This window comes from Pinus tabuliformis, chromosome 4_1 (assembly GCF_031772625.1).
Source record: "Pinus tabuliformis cultivar Carrire ecotype Pingquan chromosome 4_1, CPIR1, whole genome shotgun sequence".
Classification (NCBI taxonomy): Eukaryota; Viridiplantae; Streptophyta; class Pinopsida; order Pinales; family Pinaceae; genus Pinus; species Pinus tabuliformis.
In genome coordinates this window covers 747,307,233-747,319,843 of record NC_142303.1, presented here as the reverse complement: position 1 = coordinate 747,319,843, position 12,611 = coordinate 747,307,233, and positions in this window count along the sequence as shown.

Sequence of the window (12,611 nt, the reverse complement as noted above, 5' to 3'; positions counted from 1 at the left end):
ATTAATATTGACATATATTAAAAATACAATAATATTAGAAAAACCATTTTAATTTGTGTTATAAAATATCTCAATGTACCTATTATGTAAAATACTTTAGTGTCAATTATGCATATATTACATATCATTTAAAAAAAAATTGTATAGGTCATGAAAAAAAAAATCTGTTATGCTTAAAATGCTTATTTGGTCCTATAAATTCTCTACATAGTATTTAAAAGTACAATTTAAACAATGAAAAATTAAATTTTGTATTTTTCATTCTAAAGAAATTTTCATGAAGAAATTTGATCCGTCTCCACTCATGTTAGATTTGTACTAGATAGACCTATGATGGTTTGAATTAGAATTTGTAAATAAGCCAAGAGGCTCATTCTATACGCTAGTATTAGGGGGATGTGTAAGATTATCATGAGTCTGTCTTTCGAGTTGACACATGCCCCTTTAAAATACAAATAAATAGATTATGCTTTAAATAAAAAAGTATTATACACTATAATAAAAAATGAATGTTTTGTAAAGTAATTGGAAGTAAAAGAAAAATGTGAGAAAGACGTTTAAACCTTATCATTTTGAAAAATATTTGAACAACAGATTTAAATAAACTATTTGAATATCTATGTTATGTTAACTAATTTATTTAGATATCGTCTTCATATATATATATAATATATATATATATATATAACAAATTATTAAAATAAAACATTTTGATGTTGTATATAAAAAATATTCAATCTATGTTAGCAATAAAATATTTTAATACAAATAAATATTGCAATATCATTAAAAATGTGTTATGATCAGCGCCTTGCAAGGTGTAAATATGTTTATATAGAACTTTATTACAACATCATCGTGCGTGATGATTTTTTGATTTTGACACAACCATATTCAGAAATTGTTTGTAGAAATTATAGATATATGAGCACAAATCGCATATGTTGAATAGCATATACTACATGTAATATTTTCACCATATAATAAAATATTACGACCTGGTGGAAAAAAATCATTAAAAATGTGTTAATAATAAAAATAAATATTTTAATTTGTGTTATGAAATGTTTCGATATACAACTTATGTAAAATATTTTATTATCAATTATACGTATATTATATATCATCTTAAAAAAATTATGTATTGATCATGAAAAGAAAGGTTTTTAGGTTAAAAAAATTATTTGGTTCTATATATACTCTACTTAGCATTTGAAAATACAATTTAACCAATAAAATGTTACACATGGTATTTTGCACTCTAAAAAAATTTGCACTTGAAGAAATTTGATCCCTCATGGCTCATATTATATTTGTACTAGATCGATCTATGTTTGTTTAAATTTCAATGGAATGCCATTGTTGTATACATATTGTGCAATACAGTACAATAGGTTAAAATATTATAATTAAATCTATGGCAATAGTGCAAATAAATTCAATTACAAATATCAAATACGCCTGCATGAATTTTAAATTTTATATTACGACTTATGATTTGTAGTGCTAGCAGGGATATTACATATACACTACACTATACTACCTAAGGTTATCCTAGCATTGCTTGACTAGGGTACTCTAATCTCCCAATGGTTTTCCTAACTGAACCCAACTTAATTATTTCTTCAACTAATATATCAAAGCCTATCCTTATCTTACATAAATCTACCCTAAAATATCATATCCTATCTCATCCTAGATTAATCTACCTAACGTAATCTATCTAGTGAAACCCACCCTACATAAGCCTAGTCTATCTTATCTTATTCTCCCCTATCCTAACCCTTTCTAACACACCTTAACTTAGGCTACCATTAAATATCTTACCCTACCAAACCTTATTCTATGTTATGTTAAACTAACATTCCTTATCCTAACACAATCTGTTGTAACTAACATAAACTAATCTAACCTAACCTAACCTAAAAAATCTAATTCAACTTAATTTTGTGTCAAAAATTGTCAAACCTAATCATGTTTCATTATCCTAATCCTAAATCTTCCAAGCCAAGCTTGAAACACAAGCCCCTTCACAAAATCTCAAATCAGATTTCCTTACATAAAGAGAACCATTTTTTGCAAAAAATTATAACCTAATAATATATAGTTTAACTCTATTTATTTTTTTCTATAAAATAGAGAATAATACATCCATTATTATATTTGAGGTAACAAATATATACTTCTAATGAAAATACAAAGCACACAAAGAGTAATGCAAATAAATAATGAATGTATCTTGAAATTTTAAAAATAAAATTTTATATTTCTTGAAAATATGTTTTATATCTTAATTCTGAAATTAAATCCTAACAAAAATATTTTTCAAATGAAAGAAAAATACAAAATATGTTAATATTTTAATTAATAAAAGAAATATAAATTATAAATGTAAATAAACACACTACACATTAAAAAAACATAAAATATTAAATACAAAATATGTTAATATTTTAATTAATAAAAGAAATATAAATTATAAATGTAAATAAACACACTACACATTAAAAAAACATAAAATATTAAATATAAAAATATTAGAAATGAAAGTAGAAAACAATTTGACATAACGAACAAAACTTTTTAACCACTCTTTTAAAACATGAACTCTTTTAGTAATGGTAAATGAATATATACAAACGTTACCATTCTTCCTTCTCATTTTAAATAAGGAAGTTTCCATTTCAAATTTTAATAAATAAAAATTCATGAAACAATAAAACCTACAAGAACAATAAAAATAAAATGTACTAAATTTATTTTACAGATTTAGCTAGAGTCAATTGAATGATAACCTAGTTTACCAAGCCTATCTAACTTAGCCTAACCAAGCCTACCTAAGCTATTGGACCTACCTAGCCAACCTAACCTAACTTATCCTAACATAACCAAACCTAACCTTTCCTAACCTAGCCTAGCCTAGCCCAACCTAGCCTAGCCTAGCTTAACCTAAACTCCCCTAATCTACCCTAGCCTATCCTAATGTAACATGGCCTACCTAACCTACCTCGCCTACCTAGCCTACCTACCCTAGTCTATTGCACCTAGCTTACCCTAGCCTAGCCTACCTAACCTACTCTAGCTTAGCCTAACCTAACATAGCATATCGTAGCCTAGCCTAGCCGAACCTAGGCTATCCTAGGTGAGCCTAGAATATCCTACCCTAGCCTAGCCTACCTTACACTAACCTGACCTAAACTAAACTAGCCTAACCTTGCCTAGCCGAACATAGCCTAGCCCAACCTAACCTCGCTTAACATACCCTAAACTAGCTTAGCATAACCTACTGTAACCTAGGCTAGACTAGCTTAGCCTAGCCTCACTTAGCCTAAGTTAGCCTAACCTAGCGTAGGGTAGCCTAGGGTAGCCTAGCCTTGCCTAGCCTAGGGTAGCCTAGACTAGCCTACCCTACCCTACCCTAAAGGAGCATAGCCTAACCTAACCTAGCTTAGCCTAACCTTACCTAGCCTAGCATAGCCTAACCTAGTCTAGCCTAAACTAACCTAACATAATCTATTCTAGCTTAGCATAACCTAACCTAGCCTAGCCTAAACAAGCATAGCCTAGTGTAGCCTAACCTATCATAGCCTAGCCTAACCTAGCCTAAACTATACTAAGCAACTGTACCTAGCCTACCGGACATACCAAACCTACCTAGCCTACCTAATTTAGCTTATCCTAACTTAAGCTATGCTAGCCTAACCGACCTTACCTAGCCTAACCCAGCGTAACCTAGCCTAGCTTCACGGGAGAGAAAGGCGAGATTTTCTAAGAAAATCCTACGCAAATGGACAAAAATATCCACAAAAGTGGAACATCGCTAAAGGAAACCATATCATGAAAGAAGGCATTAAATACCCATTAAAGAGATCAATAAGAGGGAGTTGATCCATGGGCGAGAACTCTCGGCTCAAGGGTGAACTGGAGAAGTCAGTTTTAGGTTGGGTGGCAGTGCTCGATTTTCCAAGTGACATTCTTTCAAGTAATATAGTTTGATTCAATCGCATAGGATGTTTTGTATGTTGGCTCCTTACACTTTATGTTGTCGAATATTTAAGCATATGAGTATAATTGCATGTGATATCATTGTTTATAACACGTTTGAATACTAATGCATGTGACAATTGCCTAATATAAATTTAATCAAAGTTAAATTTAGTGATTGGAGCATAGGAGGTGGTTGTTAGTATTGGGTCAAAGAGAAAAGTGACACCCTTTCTCTCTTTCCCTCCCTCCTTGACTCTCTCTCTCCATATACATCCCTTCCCTTCACACCCTCTCCCTCTCCCTATTCCTCTATGTCCCCCTCCGCCCATCTCTCTCTTTATGTCTGTCTCACTTTACCTCACTCTCCTTCTCTTCCTCACTTGCTCTCTTTCATCCCCCCCACTCTCCCTCTACCTCCCTTCCCTTCTCTCCCTCACCTTCTCCTTTCCCCCTTAATATGTCACCTCCTCTCTCTCTCTCTCTCTCTCTCTCTCTCTCTCTCGTCCATGTTGTCTCTCCCTATTCCTCTCCTTCTCCCCCCCCCCCCCACCTTTCTCTATCTCTCTCTCTCTCTCGCTCTCCCTCGCTCACTTTCTTTTTCTCTCTCTGTTGCTATCACACCCTGACTCTCTCTTTGTCTACCTCCCTTCTCTCTCCCTTTGGTGTGCTCTCCCTCCCTCCCTGTTCTTGCTCTTTCTCTCTCAGTCACCCTACCTTGCTCTTTCTTTCACTCTCCCTCAATTCTTTTGTCTCTCCCTCCCTCCTTCTCTCCCAACCTTTTTCTCTCTCCCTTGATTGCTCCCTCCCCATCACCCTCCTTTCCTCCCTCTCCCTCCCTTACGCTCTCCCTACCTCTACACCTCCCTCCCTCATGCTCTCCCTACCTCTACACCTCCTTCCCTACTATCTCACCCTCAATTTCTCTCCCTCTACCTCCCTCTAATTCTTTCTCTCCTTCCTTCTCCCTATATCACCCTTTCTTACTCTCCCTCTCTCTCTCTCACCCTCCCTTTCTCTCTCTCTCTCTCCCTTTCCCTCAATGCATCTCTCCCTCTCTCTCCCTTCCCTCAATGCATCTCTCCCTCTCTCCCCCCCCCCTTCTCTCTCTCTCCCAACCTTCTCACTCTCTCCCTTCCCCTATCTCTCCCCGTGCCCCTCTACCTCTCTTTCTCACCCATGTTTTCTCTCTCTATCATTTTCTCACATTCTCCCTCTCTCTCCACCTCCTTCTCTCTTCCTCCCCTCTCTATTTCTTCCCTCTTGCCATTTATCCCTCCTTCAGTGTTTCCCTTGCCCCACTCTCCTCTCCTCTCTCTCACCCAGGAAAATGAAAATAGTGTTAAAAAAGTTGCAATAAATAATAAACAAAATGTAAAATATAATTTAAAGCAATATAAAATATAATTCAAATGCTTTAAGCTCAAAAATAGAATACATTTCAAAAATAAATTAAAAAATAAATAAAACACCTGGAAAAAAACCTCATTAACATCATTTACAATAGGGAGAGGGTGTCTCGATAAAAATATATTATTAATCAAATTTAAAAAGAGAAGTGAGAAACATTTTAATTTAAAAATTTCTAAAAACTCGAAAAAAAAAATTTACAAAATAAGACAAATAAACAGTGCAATATTTTATTTTATAACATAAATATTACATTTAAAATATAAAACTATTTTATGATAGACGATACTCATACTTTTTAAGTTGCGCAATATGTACTTCAAAAGTTATTCAAAAGCTAAAAATACATGTAATTGTCGAAAATAAAAAGTACAAATCAGGGAAATGGAAGAATGCTTGAGATATGTATATTGTTTCACAGACTAACAATAACTCTCGGACCATTTTCCTAAAATAATGGTTAAAATGGTAAAAAACATTACAAAGTTAACCAAATAAAATTTAAACAGAATAAATATATTATTATAAAACCTATGTAAACGAACTGCACAGCATTTAATTGAAAGCTTATTCAAAAGTTGAAATTACGACATGCAGGACAAAGTCATAAAACAAAAAGTATGTGTATTATTTGAATGATTAACAACAAAAAAACGTGAAAGCATTTCCGTAAATGGCATTCAAGGATATCTCCGTGCAAGCCTTTCTGTAAATGGGCATTATTTGCGAATGTTGACGAAGACATTACGGAGAGCTATCGGATGTAAATTATGTTTAAAATAAATTTAATATTATTTGCAAATATTCAGAAGATTTTAAATGAAGTTTAAATTGCGTTTATTGAGACAAAATAAATTAATAAGTAACCAGGTAATGTAAAACGTCAAGGTAAGAGGGAAAGGTAATTTATAATTGGTCGAGAAAGTGTAAAGTAAAACTGTATAAGAGTCAATTATGATCGATTATTATTGCTGGGCGAGGATAAAATCAGAATACCTTAGTTGGTATGGAAAGTTCATCAATTTGGTACTCAGAACAAACATATAAATTAAGCATCGCACTTACTTCAGGGAATGCGATAATTGCCTAGGTAGATTGGCTTATTGTGGTGGTGTGGAAAATTTATAAAAATATTTGGACCCAGAAAAATCCATCACCAGAGCATGACTACTTGCAGCTCCTCCCACTGCTGCGCGTGCATTCAACAACAAATCTGCACTGCACATTCATAGAATCACAAAGCAGAAGCACGTACCTGAGAGACTTGTAGCTCCGCAATCCATTCAAATGATATGAAAGTTATCATCCTCTCGTCTCTGTAGGTTGTTTCGGGAGAACAAAATTAGAATATCTTCGTTGTTATAAACTTCCACTATGATACATCAGGGAACCACATACAATACCCAACGACAGAATTCGCATCGGCGGATATAACGCGCATAACATACACCGGTCACTGGCATACCTGGCATAGATATTCCCCATATATAGCGGGGATAGCTCGCATAACTGGGAGATACGCGGTGATTACGCGCATATCGGGATGGAACATTCCCATAAATAGCAGAGACAGCGCGCTTATCAGCGTAATAGACCTCATATCCGGTTATGATAAACCGCTTATCCACTGATAACTCGCGTAAGTAATGATAATTCGCGTATCTTAGTGATAGCTCGCGTAATCTATGATAATTCGCGTATTACATGATGATAACTGGCGTATCGCTCGAATAATTCGCATAATCGCAGATAATCCGCGATTTTACGGCACATACACGGATATATCACTCGTATAAAGGGACCAAAAACTCACATATCCGCGTAATTATCTACCTATCTTGTGGTGATAATCCGCGTATTGGCCGATTTGCACATATCAATTGGTGATAACTCGCATATCAAGGTAATTATTCGAATATTCTACCGTTATAAACCGCGTAACCCACACTGACTCGCATTTCCAGTGTTGATAACTCCCCTATCAATTGATAGCTCGCGTATCCAGTGGTAGTTGTCATATCGAAGGGTGGTAATCGCATATTAACGGCGATAATCCGCGTATCCCGCTGAATTTAATCGCGTATCGTAGAAGAACTCGCATATCACGAGATAAGTCACATACGCAGTAGTGCGCGAATCGTGATGCAGGTCGGGAGCTCCTAGGTTTTCAGAATTGGACACATGGTTTCGGTTATCGATTGGAGCGGCTCTATCCCTTAAATTTTTTATTTTCCCACAGCTATTGGCATTCTCATTGCTGCTCCTCGCATTTCCGTGGAACCTCCCTGAACGGCCCCGGGCTCTGCTGCACCTACGCCAAAGGGCATTCCTCCCACAATCTCCGGTGCTACAGATAATATGATATGATCAACCCGGGTTCGAATCCCTCAGCTCTGAATGAACGCAGTACAGGATCTGCGGAGATTTGTATATTTACATCGGGCTCACATTGTACGTACCAGCCAAGTCGTATGGGGTCTGTATGTTTGAATTGATCATAATTATAGTTTATAGTATTGTATCTGTCTTATCTTGATCATTTACTTTCTATGTTACCAGGGTTGCGTGTGAGATAGTGAGAGGGGGCAAGCCCTATTTCCACCCTATAGAACCATTAATACACTTTCTAAGGACATCTGTACATGGGAAGTCTGACATTTATTTAACAGTCAATCCGTATACGTAATTTTCAGGCAAACACTTTCTGGTTAATAATTATGTAGCGGTTCATGATATGATCATCCATATGGTTGTTTGTATTGATGTTCATTGAAACGCGGAGGCATGCGTAACATAGGCCCATTCTTCTGATACCATGAAATGTCTTCATACGAAACACAAGACGCGAGATCGATTGATGATAAATACTGTATACGGAATGATGTATCAGGTGGAATCAATATTGTACGCATTAATACCATTTATTTATATTCAAATTCGAAATTTGAACTTTGAACTTGTAAACCCGCTCCGCCCAAATTCGAAATTTGAACTTGTAAACCAGTAGCGACGACAATCGTAGGTCAGAGGCATTCAGGCCTTTCTGGAACCTTCAACGAACCTTCAAGGCACCCCACGGTTTCCTTTTCTATAAGGGGGAGGAAGAGGGGGGAAAGGCTCTGTAGCTTTATCTTTTACAGAAATGGGCGTTGCACAGGTTGTGATTCTCCTTCTGGTTGTGTTTTTGGGATGTTCCTTTTGCCACTGCATTCAGTTTCACTGTCCTCGAGATCCTCTAGATGTCGAAGCCCCTCAAGATGACTTCAATTGAGTCGATTTACAGCGGGTTTGCAATTTTTGTATTATTTTTCTGTTTCAGTATTGGTTCTCTGTTATTGGGCAGGATCAAGAACGGTGAATAAGGTTTGAGCAGTCAGACTTTATGCAGAGGAATTGGCAGGGGCTGGTTTTATATTTTTCAATCGCTACCATTGTATTTTTTTAAGGTGGTTATTGTATTTTTAGTAGGCACATGTATATGGGATTTGAGCTTTGAATTTCTGTGCACATATCAAATTATTTTTATAGCCATGAGATTTGAATTCTTCTCACAAATAACGTATTATTTTTATAGCTATAGAGATTTGATCAGATTTGAACTTTAAACTTAATCTTGAATCTCCTCTTACATATCATATCATTTTTATATCCATAATCAATTAAACTACCCAAAGACTACCGTGAAACTACTATTGATTGAAGTACTGTAAATAATTTTAATGGCAGATTTGTGGGTTTGAAGCGAACAGGAAGATTGCATGGAATCTTGCTCTGGCACGGCTGAGGTAGGGATTTGATTGTATTGTTTGAGAATATTGGAATGCTCAGCAGAGCTGCAGAATGGGTTTTACAGACCGGCCTCATTTTAGTATCTGCCCTCCGATTTTTGCATGCGTTTTACTGTATGGATTGCAGAGCCGGTTCTGCTCACTTGAAGGCTCGGCGCATTTAAGAAAGTACAGTTTTCGACGTATTTTTTGGGGTTAATTTAATTGAGAGTTACCAATGCCCCGCTTCTATTTTTTGGTGAAGGGTTCAGATTGGGAAATTTAGAAACGGATGGATTTCAGTTACTTTTTCGGGAAAGATAAATTGATATGCCTTATTGGCTCTTGGTACCAAATTGTGTGAACGTCTGGTAATTTTCGTTTAAAAAAAATGTGTAGATTTAAATAAGTGGTTTTTTTTTGGATTTTTGAACCATATTATTACTGAAATTTGGTATAATTATCGATTAAAGTGTAATTTCTTATACGAATAGCTGATCGTCTAACTATTTTTCACATTTTGGAAATTTTTGGCATATTTTCTAAGCCATTGTATTTGAAATCTAGAAAATATTTTTTTAATTACAAGTTTGAGTAATAATTTTTATGTTACACGTGTTCTAAAAAAATATTAAATCTATTTATGTAATGAAAAATATATTTTAAATGATAAAAAATCAAAATGCACTCATAATTATAAATAAAATTTAAATTTAAATTAGGCCAGAAATAATTTAATATATAATTTTAATAATTACTATTTATCATTTTTTAATTTAAAAATAAAATATATATATTTTTAATAAATATTTGCTATTAAAAAATATTTTAATTTATATTATATTTTGTATTCAAATTTCTGTGAAAGTAAAGTGTTTTGGTAGAAATTATATTTGAGAAATTTTTGGCGCATTTCGAACTAATAAGTGCGGTTTATCAATGATGAACCACATTTGTTAAATGATGAACCACCACACTTGTTAGTTGGAAACGCGTTAGCCAAAAATTTCTCTTATGTGATTTTTACCAAAAAAACAGTACTTAATTTATTACATTACAGTCTTAAACAAAACAATTAAATCTTTATGAACTAGATTGCAAATTCCTATCTATATCATCTTTAATTCAATTAAATTTCTTTTACAAAATAAATATGCAACTATGTCTCACTTGAAACAATCTTGTAAAATAGCACTCTTTAATAATTGTGTGCTAAATAATGGCACTCTCGCAAAGATCTTGGTTTTGTTATTTCACTGTATACTAACACAATATACTTTACCTTGATTATCTATTTTTACTTTGATTATGTATTTTGTTCTTGAAATCAAGATAACAATATACTTTGCCTTGATTATGTATTTTGTTCACTATAAGTATTGTTCTTGAAATCAAAATAAGTAGGACAAAATGAAAGGTATTCCAAAAAAATGTCCTCCGTGTGAAACTCTCATAAATTGTTAAATTGTTATTATTATATTTGAAATCCAATGATCAATTGCTATCTAGTATTTATAATGAGAATTTATATGGAATTTCTTGAAAGATTCAATATTCTCTTACTTTAGGGGTTAATAAAAAGAACCCAATTATTTATTTCTTTATTTTCAAATCCACTTTTTGTGAGAAATTAGGGTATTCAATATGAGGCATTCTGCACAAATACTCTTTTGGAAAAATTCATAGACTATATTTACAAATAGAAAATTTCAAAAGCTAGATTTACAACTAATCCCTTCTTCATGTGGGTAAAGAAATGAAAATAAGTATCTTTAACAAAGTTTATATGTAATTTTGAGAGATGAGTAATGGATAAGAACTTATCATTTTCAACTTCAATATTAATTAAACTTGAAATATTTATTTTTGAGCATGTTTTAGATTTTATGAAGGATAAGTGTTTATGAGTATTCGACTCGGTATTTACCCACTCTGATTCTGATGGGTTTTTATCCACTCCGATTCTGATAGGTGCTATCGCCCACTACCGCTGATCCGATGAATAGTGAATGGATGATTAGAGTTATCCCCAAATTATTCAGATTGTGATGGCTTCTTGCCTGTCTGTAACCGGTAGATTTCTTATTATTTTTTTACGTTTGGGAACTAATAGAAGAGGAGTATATGATGATCATATGAATGTCTTAAATTTTATGAAAGTTTAATGATCGTAAGTATGAAATTTAGGTTTAATAAAAAATTATTAAAAATATGTATTATGATTTGTTTTTAAAATAATAGTGTAAAGTTATTTTATCTCTATTTTTCTCTTAACAAGGTAAAGAAAAGCAAAAGAAATACAAATCTCTCTTTATGTGAAAGATCAATTTTAACATTTTATGTGAAGGAAATTATCAAAGAATTAAAGATGTGTAAGTGGATATATATTTAAAATCTCAAGGAAATTATATATATATGGGGTTTTATAAAATACGATAGTTGTCAACATCACAACAAATTTTAGAAAATCATTATTATTTTTTGTCAAACATAAGAGGTTTTATAAAATCTAATAGTTGTGAGCATCACAACAAATTTTAGAAAATCATTATCATTTTTTGTCAAACATTAGATATTGGAATACATTAAGTTTAAATTAAAATGAATCTTGAAGAAGTGTGTCTTTCACACTTTGTATATTCACTCACTATGAAAGAATACATAAAATTCATATCTAGAGCATCTTTTGATCTAAATTATTAACAAAAACAAAATGGAGTCTATAATTGGGGAGAAAGGAAGAATTTCAAAAACTTCATATTGTTATGCCTTTGTGCTATTTAGAATTAAGGTGATTCTTGCAGAAAAGCTATGATTATTTCTCTGGTTCCAAGTTAAAATAATAATTATATAAGCCTTGAATTCACTAAATAATTGGTGATTCCCAAGTCAAATATAATTGAAAAAATAGATCACTAGGACACAAAACAATATGACATAATTGATTTGCAATTAAACAATAAGCATTATACATTCTTATCTCAGATTTCTATTAGATCCCTATAAACAATCACAGAGACATCATTTTGGGTTCACCCTCAATGGAATCACTAGAGTCCATCTTAAATATGAAGAAGTTTTTTAGATTTTTCTACAAAAAGAAAAATAAAATAAAACTACAACACATTACCATGGGGGCTTCACTCAATGAGCCTCTGACATATCACGTGCGTTCGTGGCATACTAAGCAATACCCTTAATTTGACTACATATTGGAAAATACCTCTAAAAATCACATTATTTAACCCCGTACCAATACAAAACCAATACACCTTCCCAAACTAAAAAACCCCTATTTTCACTAGATATTGTAGGTATCTATTTTTTCATTAACATTTTTTATACCCCTTTATAATTTTTCATTAACTTTGAGCTCCCTTTTTTATACTGGCTAATATAAAAATCCTTTACCCTTATATATCCCCCAATATATTATGTTATTTTTTCCTC